Source organism: Phyllobates terribilis, unplaced genomic scaffold (assembly GCF_046119375.1).
Source record: "Phyllobates terribilis strain yellow unplaced genomic scaffold, ASM4611937v1 Scaffold_11__3_contigs__length_659146591, whole genome shotgun sequence".
Classification (NCBI taxonomy): domain Eukaryota; kingdom Metazoa; phylum Chordata; class Amphibia; order Anura; family Dendrobatidae; genus Phyllobates; species Phyllobates terribilis.
The window spans coordinates 574,310,175-574,332,949 of record NW_027362771.1 but is presented as its reverse complement, the minus strand read 5'-3'; the positions used below and the strand labels follow the sequence as shown (position 1 = coordinate 574,332,949).

Below are 22,775 nucleotides of genomic sequence, written 5' to 3'. Positions count from 1 at the left end.
GAATAAAAGGCTAAAAGGATACAACATATTTGCAAGAAACAGACTTGATAAACGAGGAGGAGGTGTTGCATTGTATGTTAGAAAAGCGTATATCTGCACAGAGATTGAAGCTTCAGAGACTGGGAGTTCTGTGGAAACTGTTTGGGTAAGAATACAAGGAGAGAACAACGGAAAGGACACCATTGTAGGCATTTACTACAGGCCACCTGGGCAAGCTGAAGATATGGATGAACTCTTTATGTATCAAATGACCAAGTTCTCCAAAAAATATGATGTAGTGGTCATGGGAGATTTCAACTATCCAGACATTTGTTGGGAATCTCTCTCAAGTAAAACTAACAGGTCAAGCAATTTCTTATCCTCTCTTGCTGACAACTTTATCTTCCAAAAGGTAGGGGAGAAAACAATGGGATCTGCTACTTTGGATCTAATCCTTATAAACAGGGAGGAAATGGTTGAGGAGGTAAAGGTGGCTGGGACCCTAGGAGGCAGTGATCATGCTATTATAGAATTTTGGATAACTAGAGGAGGAAGACATGTGAAGACTCAAACTTCAAGGTTAGATTTTAGAAAGGCAGATTTTAAGAGACTCAGAAAGAGAATAGGAGGGATCCAATGGCTGGATGTCCTTAAGGACAAAAATGTCCAGGAAGGATGGGAAATTTTTAAAAATGAGATTCTCAAAGCACAATCGTTAACGATCCCGAAAAGTAGGAAGAATGGGAAGCATTTAAGGAAACCAGGATGGATGAACACAGAACTTAAACACATGCTAAAAAGAAAGAAAGAAATGTTTATTAAATGGAAAGAGGGAGGCATATCTAAAGAAGATTATAATGCAGTCTGCAGATCCTGCAGGGCACGTATCAGGTTAGCTAAAGCTGACAATGAATTAAGGCTTGCAAGAGATGTCAAAAGCAATAAAAAAGGATTTTGGGGGTATGTCAAAAGTAAAAGAAAAGTCAAAGATGCTATAGGATTTTTACAGGATGAAAATGGAGAAATGGTAAGAGAGGATGTTGAGAAGGCCGAACTTTTTAATTCCTATTTTGCATCTGTTTTCTCTCAGAAAGAAAATGTAACATCAACTGATCTTCACTGTCCTTTTAAAGGAATAGAGGAATCCAAGTTATCTGTAAACAGAAAGATTGTGAGGGAATATTTAGCTAACATAAATGAGTTCAAGTCTCCAGGTCCAGATGAATTACACCCCAGAGTACTGAAGGAGATCGTAGAAGAAATTTTAGAACCACTCTCCATAATCTTTGAAAATTCTTGGAGAACAGGAGAAGTCCCAGAAGACTGGAGAAGAGCAAATGTTGTTCCTATCTTCAAAAAGGGGAAGAAGGTGGACCCAGGGAACTATAGGCCGGTGAGTCTGACTTCTATACCAGGAAAGATCTTTGAACAAATTATTAAACAACATGTATGTAAGTACATGGATAAGAATGAAGTGATTAACCAGAGTCAGCATGGGTTTGTAACTAACAAGTCATGTCAGACTAACTTAATTTCCTTCTATGACAGAATCACTGACTGGGTGGATCAGGGAAATGCTGTAGATATAGTATATCTTGACTTCAGCAAAGCATTTGACAAAGTATCTCACACCATCCTTATTGAAAAAATGACCAAGTATGCAATGGACCAGGCAACTGTTAGGTGGATTCATAACTGGCTTAGTGATCGGACTCAAAGGGTGGTTGTAAATGGCTTCACATCCAGCTGGATGAATGTCTCAAGTGGGGTACCACAGGGCTCCATCCTGGGACCTGTATTGTTCAACATCTTTATCAATGATTTAGATGAAGGAATTGAGGGTAAACTGATTAAATTTGCTGATGACACAAAGCTAGGAGGGATAGCTAATACTAGAGAAGAGAGAGAGAGGATTCAAAAAGACCTAAATAAACTGGAGCAGTGGGCAGCAACCAACAGAATGGTTTTTAACAGGGAAAAATGCAAAGTACTACATCTGGGCAATAAAAATGAAAAAAGCATATACAGAATGGGAGGAATAGAGCTAAGCAACAGTACATGTGAAAAAGACTTAGGTATACTAATAGATCATAGACTGAACATGAGTCAACAGTGTGATGCAGCAGCAAAAAAGGCAAATACAATTCTGGGATGTATTAACAGAAGCATACAGTCTAGATCACGTGAAGTCATTATCGGTCTTTACTCCTCTTTGGTCAGACCTCATCTGGAATACTGTGTACAGTTTTGGGCACCACATTTTAAAAAAGACATCGACAAACTGGAGCAAGTTCAGAGAAGAGCGACCAGAATGGTGACTGGTCTGCAAACCATGTCCTATGAGGAACAGTTGCAGGATTTGGGAATGTTTAGCTTGCAAAAAAGAAGACTGAGAGGAGACTTAATAGCTGTCTACAAATATGTCAAGGGCTGTCACATTGTAGAAGGATCAGCTTTATTCTCATTTGCACAAGGAAAGACTAGAAGCAATGGGATGAAACCAAATGGGAGGAGACACAGATTAGATATTAGAAAAAACTTTTTGACAGTTAGGGTGATTAACGAGTGGAACAGGCTGCCACGAGAGGTGGTGAGTTCCCCTTCAATGGACGTCTTCAAACAGAGGCTGGACAGACATCTGTCTGAGATGATCTAGTGAATCCTGCTTTGAGCAGGGGGTTGGACCAGATGACCCAGGAGGTCCCTTCCAACTCTACCATTCTATGATTCTATGATTCTATGAAGTCCCTGGTAATGCAATCCTCTAACACATAAGTGAAGGTTCCCCCAGGACACAGGAGCAGACAGTCTGTATAGCAGGAGGTGGTGACACTATGATCAGATGGAGGATAAACCCTCTCCCCTCCCCCAGCCTGGGGGGCTTTTCTTTCTTCCATTACAGACTTAGGGGAGGGGCGTTATTAGCATATCCACTCCCAGAATCCTTTGCTCCCACAGCCCCCTAATGACTTTGTCTCTCCTCAGTGTAGACAGAGCCCCAGATCCGGAGGCCGCAGCTCCTCACAGATGGCCTCCAGCTTTGCGCAGTGGCAGTATCATAGCCCATGAGGTTTATCCGAGGCGTGATTATTGCTAGTTGAAAACTTTTCCCAATACCCCGCCATGAGGGCTCGTAATACAGTCAGCATGGCAATTTTTGACGGTCTCCCAGGGGATTGAATAATGGTGTTAGTATTAAAAGAAGTGTTTATCGGAGATAGTTACGTGTATACAGTTGTATTGGAGCCGTATGTTACATGTGGGGCTGAGAATTATAAGTGACATTTCACTTCCCTGAGGACAAGAGAATCAGCAAAGAAACGTGCGGGATCAATTACAGGATTACTATTTAGTCAGCTGCTTCCCCGGAGATTTCTCCATATGGAGTCATGTTTTAGTTGTTTTTGTTATTATGTGGTCATGGTATGGCGGTAATAAAGTCATTGTTTGGTGTTTCTATATTTTCATGGTTTGGCGGTATTCAAAAACTGTTTGCTGTTATATTATGTTCATGGTATAGCGATATTCAGCCACTATGTGATACTATTATGTGTCTATGATACAGTGCTATTCATTCACTATTATTAGTTGTTATCATTATAAGTCCCTGATGGTGTCCTGTAATGGGGGCTCCTCAGGGGAGATGAATGTATATAAAGGGAATAGATTATGAAGCATTTGCTCCATGTGCTGCACAGCACTCTTGTCAGCACTCTGTCAGCATTCTGTCAGCACTCTGCTATTGTCAGCACTCTGCCACATAAAGGGGCTGTGATACTGTTACATAATCTATTGCCTTTATATACATTCTTCTCCCCTGAGGAGTCTCCCGTTACAGGTTGATGAAATGCGTATGGAGGGTTTGTACAAGGACATTATTAGAGGGATAGGTCGCACTCGGGCACTGTCCTTGTCAGGACGGGGAGATATTGCATTGGGCACGACAGGGAACGTAGCTTTACCTGTCTGACTTTATTTCCCTTTTCTCCCTCCTGTGTGATGTTTTTGCTGATTGAAAACTTCTGATGGTAAGATCCAACTATTTTATAATTGAGGACAAGTTCACTTTGTCACTTTAATATCTGTATATGTCATTGTGAGATATTCAGGGGCGGAACTACCGCCCGTGCAGCCGGTTCATTGAACGGGGGCCCCGAGGGAGAGGGGGCCCCTCCAGCCTCCAGCAGGGCCGCCATCAGGGCATGTCTGCCCTGACTCCAGTGTGGGGCCCAGCCGGTAGGGGCCCCCTTGGAGCCCCGTTGGGGGCCCCCTCTTGTGAGTCTCTCTCCTCATGGGGCCCCCGGCCCCATGCTAAGCGCCGGGTCCGGGACATCTCAGCGCTGCGCTGCGCTCCTGCGGCAGCGCCTTCATGATTCCCCTGATTTCCGGTCATGTGACGGCGCCGTCACATGGCCGGAAGTCAGGAGAACCTGGTGTCAGCGATTTGGACGAGCGCCAGGATTCTGCAGGGATCGCATGGGGGTAAGTATAACAAGTTTTGTTTTTTTCAAAATACAATTTACTAGGAGTGGGGGGAATGGGAGGTGTGTGTCTGTGTGTGTGTGTGTGTGTGTGTGATAAGAGATGCACATGGGGGGGGGAGATGATAAAAGATGCACATGGGGTGGGGGGAGATGATAAAAGATGCACATGGGGTGGGGGGGATGAGAGAGGTGCACATGTGGGGGGAGGGGGATGAGAGAGGTGCACGTGGGGGGAGGGGGATGAGAGAGGTGCACGTGGCGGGGGAGATGATAAAAGATGCACATGGGGTGGGGGGGATGAGAGAGGTGCACATGTGGGGGGGGGATAAGAGATGCACATGGGGGGAGATAAGAGATGCACATGGGGGGGAGATAAGAGATGCACATGGGGGGAGATAAGAGATGCACATGGGGGGGAGATAAGAGATGCACATGGCGGGGGATGAGAGAGGTGCACATGTGGGGGAGGGGGATGAGAGAGGGGCACATGTGGGGGAGGGGGATGAGAGAGGGGCACATGTGGGGGAGGGGGATGAGAGAGGGGCACATGTGGGGGAGGGGGATGAGAGAGGGGCACATGTGGGGGAGGGGGATGAGAGATGTGCACATGGGGGGGTGGTGAGAGCTGCTCATGGGGGGGTGAGAGCTGCACATGGGGGAATTGGGAGAAAATGAGCTGCACATGGGGGAATTAGGAGTAGGGGGATAATGAGCTGCACATAATGAATGTGGGGTGGGGGAGAGTAAATGATAAATGACGATGGGGTGGGGAGAGCACGGACATGATATAATGAATTGGGGCAGGGGGTGCATGTAAATAATGAATGCGGGGAGCAGGAAGTATAGAGTAGAGGTTCTAATTAAATTATATATTAAGTGCCTATTTACAGTTAATGGGGGCACCGTGGTGGATTACAATTTATATTTGGAATGGTAGGTGGCATAATAACTAACCATATATTGATGGTGGATGCACGTCTGTATTCAGCTGCGTAATGTAGAAGTTGGGGAATGTGCTCTAGATAACTGTGTTATTTTATGCAGAGACGAGTCCTGGCTGGAAGACGTGATGGCGGTCTGTGCTGGATGAAGGTAGAAAGCGTAGCTGAAGGACTTCACCTAGAGACGTCACCAGTGAGTCAGTGCATTACATGTACACTTACACTATATACTATGTACCGGGCTCCTGTGTATAATGTCACTGGTGATCACTGTATTACCTGTACACTATATACAGAGCTCCTGTGTATAATGTCACTGGTGATCACTGTATTACCTGTACACTGACACTATATACAGAGCTCCTGTGTATAATGTCACTGGTGATCACTGTATTACCTGTACACTGACAATATATACAGAGCTCCTGTGTATAATGTCACTGGTGATCCATGTATTACCTGTACACTATATACAGAGCTCCTGTGTATAATGTCACTGGTGATCCCTGTATTACCTGTACACTATATACAGAGCTCCTGTGTATAATGTCACTGGTGATCACTGTATTACCTGTACACTGACACTATATACAGAGCTCCTGTGTATAATGTCACTGGTGATCACTAGATTACCTGGACACTTACATTATACATACCATGTATAGAGCTCCTGTGTATAATGACACTTATGGTAATATTAGTAATGTGGTGGTAATATTAGTAATGTGGTGGTAATATGTGGTCTGGTCATGGTGTGGCAGTTTTTCTCCCTTCTGTGTGGTATTATTCGGTCACTATGTTGTGGTAATATGTGGTCTGGTGATGGTGTGGCGGTATTCCCTGTATGTGGTATTATTGGTCATTTAAAAAAAAAATGTATATGACACATTCCCTTAAAGAAAACTAAATAAAAATATATCTAAAAAGAGTATTGGATATTTTAAGAAAATTTTAATAGGTTAGAGTAGGGCCCTGCCAGAAGAGTCTACCTTATCGTAGTGGCAGCTTTAAAAATCTTTTGGCCAAAACAAAAGCTGTTGGCTATGTATGTGGCACCGTCACATGGCCGAACGTCAGGAGAGCCTGGTGGCAGCGACGTGGACGAGCGCCAGGATTCTGCAGGGATCGCATGGGGGTAAGTATAACAAGTTTTATTTTTCTTAAATACAATTAATTAACTAGGAGTTGGGGGGATGAGAGATGCACATGAGGGGGGGTGAGAGATGCACATGGGGGGGGTGAGAGATGCACATGGGGGGGATGAGAGATGCACATGGGGGGGATGAGAGATGCACATGGGGGGGATGAGAGATGCACATGGGGGGGATGAGAGATGCACATGGGGGGGGTGAGAGATGCACATGGGGGGGTGAGAGACGCACATGGGGGGGTGAGAGATGCACATGGGGGGTGAGAGATGCACGGGGGGGATGAGAGATGCACGGGGGGGGATGAGAGATGCATCGGGGGGGTGAGCTGCACATGGGGGGGATGAGAGCTGCACATGGGGGGGTTATGTTTACATAACTTTGTTGCCTTATGAAGCGCAGGGGGGGGGGCCCCCAAAAATTTCTTGCACAGGGGCCCACTACAGTCTGTGTCCGCCCCTGGAGATATTGGTACCCATATTTTAATCTTGAATATTAAAAGTGAGATTTTATTTACCAAATCTGATCCGGCTTACCCCTACTTAAATTCATTGGATTCTTGTACCCCTAGTGGGCTTTGCTAACCTGATAACATCCTCCCACCACCACCAATTAATTGAAAGTCCCTTATGGCATTCTCCACCCAACCCCTCCAATTCATCATAAGTCCCTGATAACAGACTCCCCGACCGCAATGCATTGAAAAGTCCCTGTATAGTGTTCTCTTCCACCCCTAGTTCATAATATGTCCTTGATAGCGTCCTCCTCCTGTTAGTGTCTTCCCCCAATTCATAATAAGTCCCTGATATCATCCTCCCCTACCCCCCAGTTCATTATAAGTCCCTGATGGCGTCCTCTCCCCAATTCAATCGTTGCCTCTTATGGGATCATCTCTGCATTGCTGGACAGGTCTGGAATACAGAAGAGACGGTTCCCTTCCAGGACGTAGAAACCAATGGACAGAACGTATAGTGGTGAGTGGTGATAGTCTGTAACCAGAAAGGAGGAGCAGACGGCCGATAATACAGGAGAAAGTCATTGTGTCAGAGATCATGTACAGAAGCCCGGATAGCTCAGTCGGTAGAGCATCAGACTTTTAATTTGAGGGTCCAGGGTTCAAGTCCCCATTCAGGCGGAAGCTTTTAATAAAGATGAAACCAATAAACGCTATTTCTAAAGGATATAAGAGACCTAGGGAAGGACGAATGATGGCGACTGTTCAGGAAAATATCACGGTTACTGTTCTTTGATTTCATTTAGTTTTGGGTGGTGACCTTGTTCTCGTTCGCTGCTCTCTTGGCGCCAACAACAGGCGATCACTGGTAATGTAATGTACTAGAACATAAGTGAGGGCTCCTTACATATTCCACGTAGTAGGAACTTGTGGACAGTCAGTATAGAGGAACTATGTGGCGGTATTCAGTCCCTATTTGGTGTTATTATGTGTTCCTGGTATGACGGAAATGAGTCACTATTTAGTATTATAATGTGCTCATGGCATGGCGGTATACAGTCTTTATTTGGTGTTATTATGCAGTCCTGGTATGGCGGTATTTAATCACAATTTGTTATTAGATGGTCACGGCATGACAGTATTGCTTCTCAGCTGCTCTAGCGCCATCATCAGGAAGTCCCTGGTAATGCAATCCTCTAACACATAAGTGAAGGTTTCCCCAGGACGCAGGAGCAGACAGTCTGTATAGCAGGAGGTGGTGACACTATGGTCAGATGGAGGATAAACCCTCTCCCCTCCCCCAGCCTGGGGGGCTTTTGTTTCTTCCATTACAGACTTAGGGGAGGGGTGTTATTAGCATATCCACTCCCAGAATCCTTTGCTCCCACAGCCCCCTAATGGCTTTGTCTCTCCTCAGTGTAGACAGAGCCCCAGATCCGGAGGCCGCAGCTCCTCACAGATGGCCTCCAGCTTTGCGCAGTGGCAGTATCATAGCCCTTGAGGTTTATCCGAGGCGTGATTATTGCTAGTTGAAAACTTTTCCCAATACCCCACCATGAGGGCTCGTAATACAGTCAGCATGGCAATTTTTGACAGTCTCCCAGGAGACTGAGTAGGTGGTTAATAGCAGAAAAAGAGTTATTGCTGTTTAACTGGAGTAATTCTATATACAGTTGTATTGGAGCTGTTTGTTGTATTTGTCGGGCTGAGAATTATATATAACGTTGTACTTCCATAAGTCTAAGGGCGTACATAGAAATCATGGGGCCCCACAGAAGAAGTTATAATTGCCACCCCCACCACCAAAAAAAAAGTAATAATTGTCGGGGGTGCAGAAGAGCAGATCTCACAACCTTCCAGCCTTTACTTAGTAATTTTCCTCCTGGTGAAGTCCCAGATTCCTCTTTCATTGTCCCCATAAAGTATGATGCCAACAAAAGTGCCCCCCAAACACAGTATGATACCCCCATGGTGAATTCCTCCACATTAGCTTCCACATGCGCAGTAAAATGACCCTACTGTACCCGACTTCAACTCCCAAGGCAACATATGGTGACCCTAACACAGTATGATCCCCCAAGTGTGACCCCCACACAGCCCTACATACAGTATAATGGCCCCACACCTCTCCCGACTGTATAATGGCCCGCACTAGCCCTCCAAACAGTAAGATGGCCCCCACACAAACCTTCACACTGTATAATTGCTTGCATACAGTATAATGGACCCCCACATAGCCTTCCATATAGTATAATGCGTCCCCCCTAACTTTCCATATAGTATAATGCATTCCCCACGATCCTCCATAAAATATAGTGCACTCCCCATGGTCCTCCATACAATATAATGCACCCCCATGGTCCTACATACAAATTAATGCACCCCCATAGTCCTCCATACAGCCATACAGAATAATTTACCCCCATGGTCCTCCATACAGTATAATGATCCCCAGGGCCGGCTCCAGGTTTTCGTGGGCCCTGCTCGAAAGCGTCTCAGTGGGCCCCTTTAACACATACCACGATTCATGATGCACAGATGAGGTAGAGGAATGTAGATATAATACAATGCAAAGATGTCACTCACTTCTTACATTTCATGAGTGATATCTATTGTAAATTCTACAATATCTCAGAAACCGGCGAATGCTTGCAGCGCACAGTGCAGACCGGACAGTATAGTCCTCCATACAGTATTATGGGCCCTATATAGTCCTCCATACAATATTATGGGCCCCACATAGTCCTCCATACAGTATATGAGCCCCATATAGTCCTCCATAGAGTATTATGAGCCCCATATAATGCTCCATTCAGAAAAATGGCCCCATATGATGCTCCATGCAGAATACTGGGCCCCATATAATGTGCCATGCAGAATGGACCCCATATAATGCTCCATGCTGTATTGTCCCCATATAATGCTCCATGCAGGCTTGGCCTCATCTAATGCTCCATGCAGGCTGGGCCCCCCAACAATGCTCCATGCCCCTATTAAATGAAAAAAATAGAATACTCACCTCACCTCATCTCTCCTGCTGCTGCTGCCGCTACTCTACTCCGGACTCCTCAGCGTTGCATTCTTCCTGCTCTCTGCGCTGTGACTGCTCAGGAGAGGGCGCTCTGGAAAGACGTCATCTCGCCATCTGACCTGAGACATCACAGTCAGGAGAAGCGGAAGATACAGAATCTGTGGAGGAATGGGGAGAGGTAAGTATTGTGCCGGGGTCCTGAGCAAGCGAGTGGGGGGAGGGCAGTCGCAAGCGCTGGCATCAGACTCCCCCGCCCACAGGCCTCATAGCGCGCCGGGGTGCCTGATGGCGAGTGGCCCCCGCACTTGCCCGAGTGCGCCAGGTGCTGACGCCAGGCCTGATGCACCCCTATGGTCCTCTATACAGTATAATGCACCCCCATGGTCCTCCACACAATATAATGCACCCACCGTGATCCTCCAAACAGTATAATGCACGCCCATGGTCCTTCCCACAATATAATGCGCCCCACATGGTCCTCCATGCAGTAGTATGCACCCCCATGGTTCTCCATACAGCAGTATGCACCCCCATGATCCTCCATACAGTAGTATGCACACCCATGGTTCTCCATACAGTAGTATATACCCCCCATGATCCTCCATACAGTAGTATGCACCCCCATGATCCTCCATACAGTAGTATACACCCCCATGGTTCTCCATACAGTAGTATGCACTCCCATGGTCCTCCATACAGTAGTATGCACAACCATGATCCTCCATACAGTAAAATGCACCCTCATGATCCTCCATACAGTAGTATGTACCCCCTTGATTCTCCATACAGTAGTATGCATGGCCAAGATCCTCCATACAATATAATGCACCCCCATTATCCTCCATACAGCAGTATGCACCCCAATGGTCCTCCATACAGTAGAATGCACCCCATGATCCTCCATACAGTATAATGTGCCCCCATGGTCCTCCATACAGCATAATGTACCCCCATGGTACGCCATATGATATAATGCACCCCCATGATCCTACATACAGTAGTATGCGCCATCATGTTACTCCATACGGTACTATGCACCCGCATGATCCTTCATACAGTATAATGCACCCCCATGGTCCTACATACAGTATATTGCACTCCTCATACTGTATTATGGCCAACGGTCACTGATTTAAAAAAAAAATACAGTACTCACCTCTCCTGGTTCCACCTGATGCTCCGGTCTCCTCAGCGTGCGGTGGGAAGCGCCGGACATCTCGGAGCAGCGGGCACCCTGTAATGACGTCATTGCGCCCGATGCTCTGACACGTCAGACAACGAGCAAGAATGATGGGGGTGGAAATGTCTGCTGACGCTCCCTCCACCATCATCATTGCTTGCACTAGGCCCCCCCTCCGGCCATCAGCAAGTCAGTAGATGCTCCCACCCCCATTATTCTGTGTGGGCGGGCAGTACTGGTGCTAACGGGCAGAGACGGGGCACAGTGCGGTGAGGGCCTGCTGCAGTGATGGGCCGTTGCGGCCCCACGGCTCAAGGGGCCCCATAGCAGTGGTGTGGCCTGCCGCCATTGGCGGTACGCCAGTGCCTAAGGCCAAAAGATTAAGCAAAGAAATATGGAGAATCAATTACAGAATTAATATCTTGTCAGCTGTTCTCTGGAGATTACTCCAAATAGAGTCATGTTATGGTTTTGGGGTGCTATTATATGGTCATGTTATGGCGGTGTTACAGTCACTATTTGCTTTTGTGTGTTCATAGTATTGTGGTATTATTCAGTCACTATTTGGTATTATTGGGTGTTTATGGTACAGTCACTATTTTTTAGGTTTTTTTCATTATAAGCTTCTGGTAACAGCCTCCCCGACCCCCAATTCATCAAAGTCCCTGTTTAGTGTTCTCTTCCACCCCTATTTCATAACATGTCATTGATAGCGTCCTCTCCCACCCCCAGTTCATTATGAGACCCTCTTAGTATCTTTCCCCACATCAGAATTTTCCTAATTTCTGCATAAATTTGACCTAAAACGACATCAGCTTTTCACAAGTGGATGAAGAACCAAATCAAATGAGTCCAAAACATTAAACTTTTACACTTTTTTTTAAAGAAAATAATCCAATCTCACATGTCTGTGAGTGACAAAAGTATGTGAACCTTTAAGGTTAGCAGATAATTTGAAGGTAGGATCGATAGGGAGGGTTAATATATGGCGGTATTTAATCACTATTTGTTATTATATGGTCACAGCATGACAGTATTGCTTCTCAGCTGCTCTTCTTTCGCCATCATCAGGAAGTCCCTGGTAATGCAATCCTCTAACACATAAGTGAAGGTTCCCCCAGGACACAGGAGCAGACAGTCTGTATAGCAGGAGGTGGTGACACTATGGTCAGATGGAGGATAAACCCTCTCCCCTCCCCCAGCCTGGGGGGCTTTTCTTTCTTCCATTACAGATTTAGGGGAGGGGTGTTATTAGCATATCTACTCCCAGAATCCTTTGCTCCCACAGCCCCCTAATGACTTTGTCTCTCCTCAGTGTAGACAGAGCCCCAGATCCGGAGGCCGCAGCTCCTCACAGATGGCCTCCAGCTTTGCGCAGTGGCAGTATCATAGCCCATGAGGTTTATCCGAGGCGTGATTATTGCTAGTTGAAAACTTTTCCCAATACCCCGCCATGAGGGCTCGTAATACAGTCAGCATGGCAATTTTTGACAGTCTCCCAGGAGACTGAATAGGTGGTTGAGATAGATCTGAATCGGCCATGTGCTGTAGGATCAATATTCTAGAAATTACAACATTTCAGGTATATTTTTATGCCAATGAGAACTTGTTCCATGCAGGAAGAATTATATATATATATATATATACAGTGCTGGCCAAAAGTATTGGCACCCCTGCAATTCTGTCAGATAATACTCAGTTTCTTCCTGAAACTAATTGCAATCACAAATTCTTTGGTATTATTCTCTTCATTTAATTTGCTTGCAAGGAAAAAACACAAAAGAGAATGAAGCAAAAATCAATCATTGATCATTTCACACAAAACTCCAAAAAAGGGCCGGACAAAAGTATTGGCACCCTCAGCCTAATACTTGGTTGCACAACCTTTAGCCAAAATAACTGCGAACAACCGCTTCCGGTAACCATCAATGAGTTTCTTACAATGCTCTGCTGGACTGCTCCAGGTCCCTGATATTTGAAGGGTGCCTTCTCCAAACTGCCATTTTGAGATCTCTCCACAGGTGTTCTATGGGATTTAGGTCTGGACTCATTGCTGGCCACCTTAGAAGTCTCCAGTGCTTTCTCTAAAACCATTTTATAGTGCTTTTGGAAGTGTGTTTTGGGTTATTGTTCTGCTGGAAGACCCATGACTTCTGAGGGAGACCCAGCTTTCTCACACTGGGCCCTACATTATGCTGCAAAATTTGTTGGTAGTCTTCAGACTTCATAATGCCATGCACACGGTCAAGCAGTCCAGTGCCAGAGGCAGCAAAGCAACCCCAAAACATCAGGGAACCTCCGCCATGTTTGACTGTAGGGACCGCGTTCTTTTCTTTGAATGCCTCTTTTTTTTTTCCTGTACACTCTATGTTGATGCTTTTTCCAAAAAAGCTCTACTTTTGTCTCATCTGACCAGAGAACATTCTTCCAAAACGTTTTAGGCTTTCTCAGGTAAGTTTTGGCAAACTCCAGCCTGGCTTTTTTATGTCTCGGGGTAAGAAGTGGGGTCTTCCTGGGTATCCTACCATACAGTCCCTTTTCATTCAGATGTCGACGGATAGTACGGGTTGACACTGTCGTACCCTCGGACTGCAGGGCAGCTTGAACTTGTTTGGATGTTAGTCGAGATTCTTTATCCACCATCCGCACAATCTTGCGTTGAAATCTCTCGTCAATTTTTCTTTTCCGTCCACATCTAGGGAGGTTAGCCACAGTGCCATGGGCTTTAAACTTCTTGATGACACTGCGCACGGAAGACACAGGAACATTCAGGTCTTTGGAGATGGACTTGTAGCCTTGAGATTGCTCATGCTTCCTCACAATTTGGTTTCTCAAGTCCTCAGGCAGTTCTTTGGTCTTCTTTCTTTTCTCCATGCTCAATGTGGTACACACAAGGACACAGGACAGAGGTTGAGTCTACTTTAATCCATGTTAACTGGCTGCAAGTGTGATTTAGTTATTGCCAACACCTGTTAGGTGCCACAGGTAAGTTACAGGTGCTGTTAATTACACGAATTAGAGAAGCATCACATGATTTTTCAAAGGGTGCCAATACTTTTGCCCACCCCCTTTTTTAGGTTTGGTGTGGAATTATATCCAATTTGGCTTTAGGACAATTCTTTTTGTGTTTTTTTCATTGAAGACAAATTAAATGAAGAGAATAATACCAACGAATTTGTGATTGCAATCATTTTCAGGAAGAAACTGAGTACTATCTGACAGAATTGCAGGGGTGCCAATACTTTTGGCCAGCACTGTATATATATCTGTGTGTATAAAGATCAAACACCCACTTTTCCAAAAATAAATAAAAAATTAACACATTTGTTATCGCTGGGTACATATATAAAATACTATTTATTATATACGGCGTGCACCAAAACAGAAGAAAGTGTAAATGGCAAATTCTCTGGGATTTTTTTGGTCACCTCCCAAAATATGATGGAATAATAAGAGATAAAAAAAGTCATATAGACCCCAAAATAGTACTGATAGTATATGTGTATATATATATACATATCAGAAAATGTAAAACAATACATGAAAAAATTCTATATATACTGTACATATGTGTGTGTATATATATATATATATTTATATTTATTTATATGAATATATAATTAGAAAAATACAGGTGCAGCACTAGCAAAGTTATTACAAAAACAATTGGGTGCTAAATACGCCTTACAGGCAAAACCAAACCTCAAGACGTCCAGCAAAGACAAAGGCAGCGCTCCATAGTCCAATATAGGGGGATTTATTGACCCATCACGTCAGGGCAACGTTTCGTTCAAAATGTGAAACTTTTTCCAGCTTGAAAAAGTTCGCCCTATATTGAACAATGGAGTGCTGCTGCCTTTGTCTTTTTTGGATATATATGTATATATAAATATATTTTTATTTCTTCTTTAAATATTATAAATATTAGATATGAACATTTTTTGAAAAATCTAAAAAATGTTAAAGATTATATATATATATATATATATATATATATATATATATGCACATAATTTTTATTTTTTCTTTAAATATTATAATATATATTTAAATATATGTATATAAAATGATATATATATAATATGTATTTAAATATAGATATTATATGTATATCTATTTTTTTCTTCTTAAACTGAGAAAATACGATTTATTTAAATATATTTATTCAATATATACCGTATATTCCGGCGTATAAGACGACTTTTGAAGACTGAAAAATCTTCTGTCTAGTCTGGGGTCGTCTTATACGCCGGTAATGTTTTTGAACTTTCAGAAATTGACATGCGGGGATACTCTGGGGGCGTTAATAAGCTGCCGTGGCCGTATCTCTGCCATGTGGGAGTTAATATAAGGTGGAGGGAGTTAAAATACGGCGGCGGTAGGTCCAGACAGTCAGCGCTTCTGTGCTGAAACTGACACATCGCTGCGCTGTGTCTTCTCAGGCCTGGGACACAGCGCAGCGTATTTCCAGCAGCGGAGACAGACAGAACCTAGCGAACTTTTCTGACACATCGCAGTGTCTTCCCAGCTCCGGACACAGCGCAGGGCTTCTGTGCCGACAGCTTTCACTTGTCACAGAAGCGCTGCGCTGTGTCCGGAGCTGGGAAGTTTTAAACAATCACACAGCCCCATACTGGTTCCCCGCAGCCTCCCACCCCGATCCTCCGCTCCCCTCGCCACCTCCCATCCCGATCGTAAGTTAGAACCGGACGGGGAGCGCAGCACCAAGGAGCGGGGAGCGAAGGACCCGGGCGGGGAAGCCGGCAGTGAAAAGACTTCACCGCCGGCTTTCCCGTTCTGTGCTGCGCTTTCCCGCCGGTTATTTCAAATGAACAGCTGAGGTATCAGGTGATGCCGATCAGCTGTTCATTTGAAGTCGCCGCGGTGCCCTCAGAGGGTTCATGTGAGTTCATGCTTCACTGCATTGCATGAACTCACATGAACTTTCCCACGGTCTCACAGGTCAGCCTCACCTCCCAGACCCGTCATGATTGGTGTGTGCGGGTGTCTGTGCGTGTGTCTGCGAGTGTGTGTGGGGTGTCTGTGCGATGTCTGCGGGTGTGTGCGGTGTCTGTGAGATGTCTGCGAGTGTGTGCGGGTGTGCGCGGTGTCTGTGCGATGTGTCTGTGCGATGTCTGCGAGTGTGTGCGGGATGCGCCATTTCTGGGGCGGCTGACGGCTGGTGTTTCTAGCCTGGGAGGGGGCCAATATTCATGGCACCCTTCCTGGGCTATTAATATCAGCCCCCAGCTGTCTGCCTAGCCTTTGCTAGCTATTAAAATGGGGGGACCCCACGTCATTTTTTTGGGGGGGTCCCCCATTTTAATAGCTAGTAAAGGCTAGGTATTCAGCTGGGGGCTGATATTAGTAGCCTGGGAAGCTCCGTGGGTATTACCCCCTTCCCAGGCTTCAAACATCTGCCCCAGCTGTCTGCTTAACCTCCGCTAGAGACTAAAATTAAGGGGAACCCCACGCCAATTTTTTTTAAAATAAATCCTTTATTTTAACACTAAATGACAAGTACAGTAATCAACACTGTCACTGTACTTCATATATATGTGACTGACATGTTTCTATCTATCTAATGTATGTATGATTCTCTATTCCTTCTATTCTAAATTGTCGGGTACAGATGCTGAATTGCCGGCCGGCTTTTTTAAAGAGACGGTGCATGAAAACACTATTATTTTTTTAAATAAATCCTTTACACTAAATGACAAGTACAGTAACCAACACTGTCACTGTACTTCATATATATGTGACTGACATATTTCTATCTATCTAATCTATGTGTGAAGCTCTATTCTTTCTGTTGTAAATTGTCGGGTACCGGTGTATGCCGCTGATGAAAATGGATGATAGTAATGTTGTTGTTGTATGCCTTATGTTTATGAGTGACAGTTTTCCTGCTATATACCTGCATGTCATAAGAATTTAAATTAAAAAAGGACCATGTTAAATTCAAATCTGTTTTTTTTTTAATTTTTACCGGTGTTTGGTATGCGTTGGAAAAGGGGTAGTCCTATACGGTGAATATATCCTAAACTCTATATTTTAACAGGAAAGTAGGGGGGGTCGTCTTATACGCCGGAATATACGGTATATAATTTTAATTTTTTTCTTTAAATGTCTTTGATTTTTTTTCAGTCCCTTCGGGGTTTAACCCTGCGATTGCCTGATATAAGAGACCCGCAGCTGCTCCGTACATCATGGATCGCACCCAGACTGTGGACCGCAGATTTGTGAAACCGGTCTTAGATAAACCTTTCCTCTGGACGGAGCTCCGCCGTTATGGACGGGTCGTGTCTGGAATTACTGCTCAGCTTTATTTTAGTAAATGGAGCTCAGTTGCAATACCACACACAACCTGTGAACCGGAGTGGTGCTGTTTTTGGAAGAAAGCAGCCATGATTTCTAATACAGTACATGTTTGTAAAGCACTTTGTTTTTTTTTGGACAATGAATAGTATTTATTAGGTGAAGTTTTCTGTACTTGTATGTACAAACATAGCGGTGACAGGGGCCTTCACTAGACCCCCGGCTGTCATGGTAACCCATCGGCACCATGCAATCACATTGCAGGAGTGGGTGGGAATTTGGGGGGTCGAGATGGGTGCAGACAAATCACGACCATTTACATGCCGCTGTCAGACATTGTCAGAGGGTTGAACAGCAGCGATCAGAGCTTGCACCGGTGGTTGTCTTTGTTTCCCATAGCAACCAATCACGGTCCGGATTTCATTTCTTACACAGCTCTGGTAAAATGAAAGCTGCTCTGTGATTGGTTGCTATGGACACCAAAGACTTTCATAGCAACTGTTTCTTTCTGGGGTCACACAGACTTTTCTACAGAAAAAATAAATAAATGAAGAAAAACACTAAAAGTGTGTGATAAAAAAACAAAACCGCAAGTGATGGGGGAAGGGGAATCACAGACCCAACCTATGTTAGAGGACAGACCCCACAGGGAGAGAGGCGTGGTCTCTTTCGATGTACATGTAGCCTTTCAGCTGACTATGATCCGGTCTAATCACCTTAAAGGGGTTGTCCAGGACAGAAATCTTCAAAGTGTTTCCGAGGATAAACGTCTCTATGTCACCAGACTTCCTAATATCCAGCGCTGCCTTCCTGTCGCTTCCTCTGGTCTTTGTTGACAAGTTGCTGGCGAGACATCACAACTACAGAACGTGACCACTGCAGCCAATCACCAGACTGATGCCGACCTCAGTGATTGGCTGTAGTGGTCACAAGTTGTGGCATCACTGCTGCAGCCTCTTGACAGGACGGGAAGCAATGACAGACAGGCAGCTCGGAAGTATCGGGGGGTGAGGAAAACACAGTTTATTATTATTTTCACTGGGCGAGCCTACGGAGATAGAAAACTTAATAATAGAAAAACCCTTTAAAAAGTTGAAAAAATACTCGCCTCCATACTTCATAAACAGCCAGTCACTGTACATCCTATTAGGCCGTACAGATGTGGGATCACTGCAGCCAGTCTATGATCACATTGGTCACTGCTATGGCTAGTGATTGGCTGCAGCGGTTACATTGTAAAATGGTTAAACAAAACTGTCTACACACCTTCTTATAAGAGACAGACTAAATATTATGCATTTTCTTTATGTTGCTGCCATGTTGGCGTTCCATTATGTTGGTCTTGTTGCACATAGTACAGGCTCTTGTTGCACATAGTACAGGCTCTTTTTGCACATAGTACAGGCTCTTGTTGCTCTCATGTTATGTGTATGGTCCGAGCGGAAGTGACGGGGAACTGTGCAGAGATGGCGCTCGGCCTTGTGGCTCCAAATGGTATTACTGTGTGACTGCGTAGGTGACCCCTTGAACATCGGATGTTTCCTGCTACTCAGGATCAGTCATAGGGGGCACACAAAGCAGGCGGGAGCTGTGCACATCAGTAGTTATGGTGTGCAGCCTTAGGTCACTTACAGAGGGAACATAACCTCTGTGACTGACCCTGGCAGGTCCAAGGAGGCATTCATCCTATGGGCTTCAGTGAGCGTGCATGTAATATATGGTATCAGTATAGATCCCTTCATACTTCCCAGGTGCAAGAAATAATGTATTTATATAATACAAGGTGTTACTTGTTGTTAGTTCCACACTGAAATCTTACCACTCCTATGTTTTCCACAGAGCGTGGATAGCTCAGTCAGTAGAGCATCAGACTTTTAATCTGAGGGTCCAGGGTTCAAGTCCCCGTTTGGCTAGAATTGTTATTTAATAAAATTTCATGACATTTTTTTTCAAACAACTGCATGATATGTATGTAAGGTCACCTGCACAGTTTCCCATATTGTGGCATCCATAGGCCACAGATTACACCGTCCCTTTTTGGATCACCTTGGGGAAGACCCGGCTTTATACAGATTTCGGGTAAGTATAAATAACCCGAGGCTGATTCGTTAATTAGTCAGAAGTCACATTGGTCAGTTTTTGGCAAGGATTAGAAAAAAATGTCTGTTCCACACTAGTCCAGAGTTGTGTCCGGAGCCGCCAGCCTGATTTTTATTTTTTTTCTGAACAACTTTTCGAAAGTCACAAACAGAGAACATGGTTTATGGACACATTGAAAACCCATAAAGAACTGTCTAGAAATTTCTGGATGGTGCAAAAACCCGATTAAGTCTGGTATTACTGCTCAGCTCTATTGAAGAGAATAGGGCCTAGCTGCAATACCACAAACAACCTGTTCACAGGGGTGGCGCTGTTTTTTGTAACTCCGAAAAATTGCTATAAACTAGTAGTTGCATTTTTGAGACTGAATCATGTGGTTATAATAGATGTGCTTTCCTATTTTGTGGAGGTGGGAGATCTGACTTGTCTGCAGGCTGACGATGAAAGAAGTGGCCAATCTATTTTTTTTTCTCTCTGTTTTCTAAAAGCCACAACATTTTTATTTCTCCATCCGCGTTGCTGTATGAGAGCTCATCTCTTGCGGGACGAGATTTAGTGTTGTATGATAGCATTCATTTTGCCATAAAATATACTGAATAGTGGGAAAAATTCCAAGTAATGAAAAAGGTTTGATTCCGCCATTGTTATTTGAGTTTTGATTTTTTGGCGTTCAAGTTGCTGTAAAAATGACCTGATAACTTTCTTCTACTTGTCAGTGCGATCATCGTGATGTCACATTTTATATAGTTGTTTTACTGTAAAAAAAAAAAAATCAAACTGCTTTAAATAAAAATATCTTGTTTCAGCCATCATATTCTGAGAGCCATAACTTTTATTTTTTGGGTTGTTAGAGTTGTACGAGGTCTTGTTTTTTTCGGGGCGAGGTGTAGTCTATATTGTACCATTTTGGGGTCCATATGACTTTCGTATCTGTTTTAATTCCACTTTATTTTGGGAGGTGACATGACCCCTCCCCCAACCTCCCCTGCAATTCTGCCATTTAGATTTTTTTTTCTTCGGTTTCGGCTTGTAGCATTTGGGATAAAAATATTTTATTAGTTCAGATATTTAGAAACCCAGCAATACCCAATGTGCTAATTTTTTTACATATTGGTAAAAGGGGAGTGATTTTATTTTTATCAGTCCCCTTTGGGGACTTGGACCTGCGATTGCTTAATACTCACCTCTATATAGGCAACCTCTGTACATCCTATTCTGGACGCACAGATGGGCATGATCTTATTTTTATCAGTCCCCTTAGGGGACTTAAACCTGCAATTGCTTAATATTCGCCTCCATAAATAGGAATAACGGTATTATATCAGTGCATAAACCCCCTCCCCTCCCCCAGCCTGGGGAGCTTTTCTTTCTGCCATTACAGACTTAGGAGAGGGGTGTTATTAGGATATCCACTCCCAGAATCCTTTGCTCCCACAGCCCCCTAATGGCTTTGTCTCTCCTCAGTGTAGACAGAGCCCCAGATCCGGAGGCCGCAGCTCCTCACAGATGGCCTCCAGCTTTGCGCAGTGGCAGTATCATAGCCCATGAGGTTTATCCGAGGCGTGATTATTGCTAGTTGAAAACTTTTCCCAATACTCCGCCATGATGACTTGAAATACAGTCAGCATGGCAATTTTTGACAGTCTCCCAGGAGACTGAATAGGTGGTAAAGAGCAGACTAAGGATGGGTGGTGTGCAAATAGCAATCTGTGAGCTTTGTGGTTGGAGTTTGTCATGTTAGTGCTTTCAGTTGTGCAATGTGGTGGCCATCTTTGTACTCGTGTGGTGGCTCTGATGCTGCCGTCTTTGTACTCCTTATAATACTGTGCGGCCGCCATCTTTGTACTCCTGATAGTACTGTGCGGCTGCCATCTTTGTACTCTTGTGGTTGTCTGGTGCCGCCATCTTTGTACTCCTGATAATACTGTGCGGCCGTCATCTTTGTACTCTTTTGGTAGCTCTGGTGCCGCCATCTTTGTACTCTTGTGGTAGCTCTGGTGCCGCCATCTTTGTACTCTTGTGGTGGCTCTGATGCCGCCATCTTTGTACTCCTGATAATACTGTGCGGCCGCTATCTTTGTACTCTTGTGGTGTGTCTGGTGCCGCCATCTTTGTACTCCTGATAATACTGTGCGGCCGCCATCTTTGTACTCCTGATAATACTGTGCGGCCGCCATCTTTGTACTCTTGTGGTAGCTCTGGTGCCGTCATCTTTGCACTCTTGTGGTAGCTCTGGTGCCGCCATCTTTGTACTCCTGATAATACTGTGCGGCCGCCATCTTTGCACTCTTGTGGTAGCTCTGGTGCCGCCATCTTTGTACTCCTGATAATACTGTGCGGCTGCCATCTTTGCACTCTTGTGGTAGCTCTGGTGCCGCCATCTTTGTACTCCTAATAATACTGTGCGACCGCCATCTTTGTACTCTTGTGGTAGCTCTGGTGCCGCCATCTTTGCACTCTTGTGGTAGCTCTGCTGCCGCCATCTTTGTACTCTTGTGGTAGCTCTGGTGCCGCCATCTTTGTACTCTTGTGGTGTGTCTGGTGCCGCCATCTTTGTACTCCTGATAATACTGTGCGGCCGCCATCTTTGCACTCTTGTGGTAGCTCTGGTGCCGCCATCTTTGCACTCTTGTGGTAGCTCTGGTGCCGCCATCTTTGTACTCTTGTGGTAGCTCTGGTGCCGCAATGTTTGTACTCCTGATAATACTGTGCTGCCGCCATCTTTGTACTCTTGTGGTGGCTCTGGTGCCGCCATGTTTGTACTCCTGATATTACTGTGCGGCCGCCATCTTTGCACTCTTGTGGAGTGTCTGGTGCCGCCATCTTTGTACTCCTGATAATACTGTGCGGCCGCTATCTTTGTACTCTTGTGGTGTGTCTGGTGCCGCCATCTTTGTACTCCTGATAATACTGTGCGGCCGCTATCTTTGTACTCTTGTGGTGTGTCTGGTGCCGCCATCTTTGTACTCCTGATAATACTGTGCGGCCGCTATCTTTGTACTCTTGTGGTGTGTCTGGTGCCGCCATCTTTGTACTCCTGAAAATACTGTGCAGCCGTCATCTTTGTACTCTTGTGGTAGCTCTGGTGCCGCAATCTTTGTACTCCGGATAATACAGTGCGGCCGCCATCTTTGTACTCT

The 22,775-nt window shown here is 44.8% G+C and overlaps 5 non-coding genes across 5 annotated transcripts; all 5 read left to right on the top strand.

The window, feature by feature from the left end:
* Positions 1 to 3,015: 3,015 nt before the first annotated feature.
* LOC141168181 (U4 spliceosomal RNA) lies at positions 3,016 to 3,155 on the top strand. The gene has a single exon (XR_012251928.1). It is a non-coding gene; the product is annotated as a U4 spliceosomal RNA (small nuclear RNA).
* Positions 3,156 to 7,614: 4,459 nt separating this feature from the next.
* On the top strand, positions 7,615 to 7,687 carry TRNAK-UUU (transfer RNA lysine (anticodon UUU)). Its single transcript has one exon. It is a non-coding gene; the product is annotated as a tRNA-Lys (tRNA).
* A 787-nt stretch (positions 7,688 to 8,474) lies between these two features.
* Positions 8,475 to 8,614, top strand: LOC141168297 (U4 spliceosomal RNA). Its single transcript, XR_012252038.1, has one exon. It is a non-coding gene; the product is annotated as a U4 spliceosomal RNA (small nuclear RNA).
* A 3,969-nt stretch (positions 8,615 to 12,583) lies between these two features.
* On the top strand, positions 12,584 to 12,723 carry LOC141167825 (U4 spliceosomal RNA). Its single transcript, XR_012251613.1, has one exon. It is a non-coding gene; the product is annotated as a U4 spliceosomal RNA (small nuclear RNA).
* An 8,427-nt stretch (positions 12,724 to 21,150) lies between these two features.
* LOC141168299 (U4 spliceosomal RNA) lies at positions 21,151 to 21,290 on the top strand. Its single transcript, XR_012252040.1, has one exon. It is a non-coding gene; the product is annotated as a U4 spliceosomal RNA (small nuclear RNA).
* Positions 21,291 to 22,775: the final 1,485 nt, after the last annotated feature.